Source organism: Triticum dicoccoides, chromosome 4B, assembly GCF_002162155.2.
Source record: "Triticum dicoccoides isolate Atlit2015 ecotype Zavitan chromosome 4B, WEW_v2.0, whole genome shotgun sequence".
In the NCBI taxonomy this organism is placed as follows: Eukaryota; Viridiplantae; Streptophyta; class Magnoliopsida; order Poales; family Poaceae; genus Triticum; species Triticum dicoccoides.
The window spans coordinates 657,038,690-657,044,038 of NC_041387.1; positions in this window are offsets into that span (position 1 = coordinate 657,038,690).

Sequence of the window (5,349 nt, forward strand, 5' to 3'; positions counted from 1 at the left end):
CCGCCGCGGAGCGCCGCCGCCGGCCAGCCCCTCGCCGCCCGACTTCCCGCCGTCCCTCCAGCATCGCCCGGCCGCTTCCCGTGCCGCTGCCCTTGGCCTCCAGCCGCGCTCCGCCACCGGCCGCCGCCGCGACGGCTGCGCCGCGCCGCCCCGCCATCGCCCGTGGTCGCCGCCGCCTCCGGGGAACCGCGCCGTCCCGGATCCGTCCTGCCCGACTCCTCTCCGCCCCGCCGGCCTCCTCCCCGTCCTCTACTCCGGCGATGCTCCAGCCACCTTGGGATCCGCGCTATCCCGCTCCAGATCTGACGAGGTTGACTTCTTCCCCTCTCGAAATTCCTGTAAGTCCCCGAATCTGTGACATTATCATGCCATGTTCAACGCACCATATCTCCATGCATACTGCTCTGTTTCGTGCGTGTAATATGTCAAATTGTTCGTCTCAACGAGTACTTCATTTCATTCCATTGCATCATGTTCATTTGAGTTGATCTTGATGCCTGAATCTTCGTTGCAAGAGTGCTATGTGATGTTAATCTGCTGAAACTGTTATAACATGCTCATTTGTCATTTTTGCCATGTTTGATGTGTGCATCCTATGAGGTTGATGTCTACATGTGTTTTGAACTATGCCATGTCTTCTTTACAGAGGTGTTTACCATGTATTTTTGTGATCATTGTGGTGACTAGCACAAGCATGCAAACTAGGTTTGGTGATGTTGCTGATTTTAGTCCCTGTTCTGCTGTTATTTTGATGCCATGTAAACATGATGCTACAGAGAGATCCATGCATATTTTGAGATACTTCAGTAAGGGTGTTTTTAACTATGGTTATGCTCTATCCATTCATGCCCCTTTTAGCAATTATGGAGTAGTCTAGCATGTCATTTTCGTGCTCTACTTTTGCTACAAAATGTTTCCTGGCAGATTGTTTACATGTTATTCAATTTTGCCAAGGTTGTTGTAGTTGATCCTTGCATGCTATGAATTTGTTCTTGACTTGGTTAGCTTCATAAACATGTCTTATTGCTGATGCTATGCTTATCTTGTCATGCAATGACTTGTGGTGAGTGAATCGAGCTTGTTAAGTAGTGTACTTGCTGTTACTGTTTTGCTAGGCTGAATCTGTTATTTCGTGATGCTATGTAAACCTGCTGCTACAAGTCATTCTATGCATAATCTGGAGATGTTTACTAAGGGTGTTTTGTTCTACATGTCATGCTCTATCCATCCATGCCCCTGGTTGCATTTATGGTCTGCTGTAGCTTGTTGTTTCCTTGCTCCAAAGTTGCTATATAATGTTGTTGTCAGCCTGTTAACATTAAGTTCACTTGTTGCCATGATTGTTGTTAGTGATCCATGTACCCTATGAACTTGCTCCTGCCATGCTTAGCTTCATAAACATGCCTTCTTATTGTTGCTTGCCTTGCCATGCCATGTAATTCTCCGTGGTACAAGCTCACCAACATGCCTACTTATCGTTGTTCCTGCCATGTCCTGTTTGCTGAATCTGTTAACGAAACTTGCCATGTTTACATGGGTGCCATCACATCTTCTGATCCTTTTTGGCTCATGGTCAGTAAGGGACTTTTGTTCTATTCATTTAGTAGTAACATGCCATGCCTTTGTTTGCCATGTTAAGTTCCTGTAACATGTTGTTTGATAGCTCTGAACATTGCAACCTGATGTTATTTTCTGCAAAGTCTGAACTGTTATTATTTGCAATCTTGCCATGTGTGTTTGAACATGTTCTAGTGATTTCTGGAGATAGCTCAATGTTCATGTTTTGTAATGCTTTACCTGTACATCATGCCCATGTCTTTTGTTTTCATATTGTGGTGCTGTAGCATGTTGTTTTGATGCTTACAAGATGCCTAGTTGCTGTTTTGGACAGCTTGTCCTTTAAACTTGTATAGAGTGTATGTGTTGCACCGTTGCTCCGTTTTGAGTGTGCTCTATATGAAACTTGCTTAGAATTTCATGTAGTTTCATATTATCATGTTGCATCCATCTTTTGAGGTGTTTGCTTGATGTTTGTGTGCATTTTTCACCAATGCCATGTTTAACTTGTTTTGCTCATATCTTCTAGGCCGTAGCTCCGAACTAAATGAACTTTATATGTAACTTGACTAGAATCTCGTGTAGATCATCTTTGTGCATCTTAACTTGCTGTTTAAAAACTTGAACATAAGGTTTATTCAGATCTGGACCAATTTCAAAATATGCATATGAGGACTTACCGGAATTGTTATATGTTGTTCCCGGCCTCATTTAAACTTGTCTTGATGTGTTGCTCTTGTTTGCATCATCTCTTGCCATGAGTAGCTTCATGTAGCCTTGCCATGCATCATACGTGTTTGTGCATCATGACATGTTCATGTGTGGTGTGTTTACCATATTGTGTGCTTCTTCTCGATAGTTCCTGTTTCTTTGCGATCGTGAGGATTCGTTCGTCTACGCTTGGTTCGGCTTCATCCGTTCGTCTTGTTCATGGACTCGTTCTTCTTCCTTGCGGGATTTCAGGCAAGATGACCGTTTCCCTGGATCTCACTACTATCATTGCTATGCTAGTTGCTTCGTTCTATCGCTTTGCTGCATTACCTATCTTTTGCTCATCAAGCCTCCCAAATTGCCATGAACCTCTAACCTTTGACACCCTTCCTAGCAAACCGTTGCTTGGCTATGTTACCGCTTTGCTCAGCCCTCTTATAGCGTTGTTAGTTGCAGGTGAAGTTGAAGATTGCTCCATGACGGACAGGATTATCTTGGGATATCACAATATCTCTTATTTAATTAATGCATCTATATATTTGGTAAAGGGTGGAAGGCTCGGCCTTATGCCTGGTGTTTTGTTCCACTCTTGCCACCCTAGTTTCCGTCATACCGATGTTATGTTCCCGGATTTTGCGTTCCTTGCGCGGTTGGGTGATTTATGGGACCCCCTTGACAGTTCACTTTGAATAAAACTCCTCCAGCAAGGCCCAACCTTGGTTTTACCATTTGCCTCACCATCACCTACATTTCCCTTGGGAGTAATTAACCCGAGGGTCATGTTTATTTTAGCCCCCCTGGGCCAATGCTTGTCTAAGTGTTGGTCCAAACCGAGCGATGTTCGGCGCCCCCTGGGCAACCAGGGTCTATGCCAACCCGTCGTCTTGCTCATCCGGAGTGCCTTGAGAATGAGATATGTGCAGCTCCTATCGGGATTTGTCGGCACAGTGGGCGGTCTTGCTGGTCTTGTTTTACCATTGTCGAAATGTCTTGTAAACTGGGACTCCGAGTCTGATCGGGTCTTCCTGGGAGAAGGTATATCCTTCGTTGATCGCGAGAGCTTATCATGGGCTAAGTTGGGACACCCCTACAGGGTATAATATTTCGAAAGACGTGCCTGCGGTTATAGGCAGATGGGAATTTGTTAATGTCTAGTTGTAGATAACTTGACACCAGATCCGAATTAAAACGCATCAACCGCTTGTGTAGCCGTGATGGTCTCTTTTCGGGGGAGTCCGGGAAGTGAACACGGTTTCTGGGTTATGTTTGACGAAGTAGGAGTTCAGGATCACTTCTTGATCATTGCTAGCTTCACGACCGTTCCTTTGCTCTCTTCTCGCTCTTATTTGCGTATGTTAGCCACCATATGTGCTTAGTCGCCGCTGCAGCCTCACCACTTTACCCTTTCCTTTCCCATTAAGCTTTGCTAGTCTTGATACCCATGGTAATGGGATTGCTGAGTCCTCGTGGCTCACAGATTACTACAACAATAGTTGCAGGTACAGGTTTTGCGATGATCATGACGCGAGAGCGATGTTTGCTTGTTTTGGAGTACTTCTTCTGCTTCTTCTTCGATCAGGGATAGGTTCCAGGTCGGCAGCCTGGGCTAGCAGGGTGGATGTCGTTGAGTTTTTGTTTGTGATTCATCCGTAGTCGGATGGTGCTCTTCTGTAAGATGATGTTGTATTCGTGTGGCATTGTATGCCTTATGTATGTATCCCCATCTATTATGTAATGTTGATGTAATGATATCCACCTTGCAAAAGCGTTTCAATATGCGGGTCTATCCTTGTTTAGTGATAAGATAGATATTGAAACCACTCCGGTTAAAAATAGATAGAGAAGGAATAAGATTGATATAGTTTGGGCGGCACTCCGACTAAAAGAAGAAGGAAAACTTGATAAGATGAAAAGAACTTGAAGAGATGACACAACACTCCGGTTAAATGGATAAACATGAAAAGAACATGATCCTAACAATTTGAGATGATGAGTGAAGAGAGCAACATCCCCATGCCTCCGAAAGAAAGAATAGAAGATAGATCATTGGAATAAAAGAATGGAGAAGAAAATGCTAACTTCTGCCACAAATGATCTTGGAAAGCACCCTTCCAAGAAGGTTAGAACGGAATTGTTGGAAAACCAACAACGGAACAAATAAGCTTGTAGTGGGCTTATGGAAAACTTCTCAAAATTGAGGTGAAATTCTGCCACTACGAAAACAAATAATATAATTGATAACACCGATGAGATGAAAAACTTTGATAGAGAGATAACTTGGACCATGGATAATCACCACAATAGCAACATTCCTTAGGGAAAGGCTCTAGGTGAAATATGACACAAGATAACTCCAACGAAGAGATTAATGAATTTAAAATACCTCATTCTTGACAACATGTGAATCGTGAAACATGAATGGAAATTGTCAAGAATGATATAACACCACCTCACAAGATAAGGTAGAAAGAATTGCACTTCGAAATGCAAGAAGAAGAATATTTGAACTCCTCAGGAAAAAACATGTGTTGGGCACCATGTTTATTTAGAGTGTAGCTTGGCGGATCATGACTCCGAGAGAAAAACTTGAAGAACAATTGAGGAATGAAAAGAATCCTTGGCGAACCACCATGTAGAGCCTCCATGAAGAACTCCGGTAATAAAAGGATGATAAAAAAGGGAAGTTGAAAACACAAGGTGAAGCCTTGCGATGATTTAGATGGAGCTTCATGACGAGATAAAGTGGAAAACTTGGAACTCCGGAAAAGAAAAGATGAAACATCTCGAACCGAGAAATTGACATGATGAATAACTCTGGAAAGAAGAAACTAGATCACTTGGATGAAACAATAATAAGAATTACGTTATGCATATCCTTCACCAATTTAAATTGATGACAAGCAGCGGATTTGGCATACTACTTAATCTTCTTGAGGGATTGAAAAGAGATATAGCGCCAACTTGAAGAAGTTACTGATGGGACCACCGGTGGGATTTGGAAACAACGAATGAATTGATATGATAACACAGGAAGTGAAATCTTGAACGAACCACCGTAAAAATTGGAAAAGAGAGTAGCAA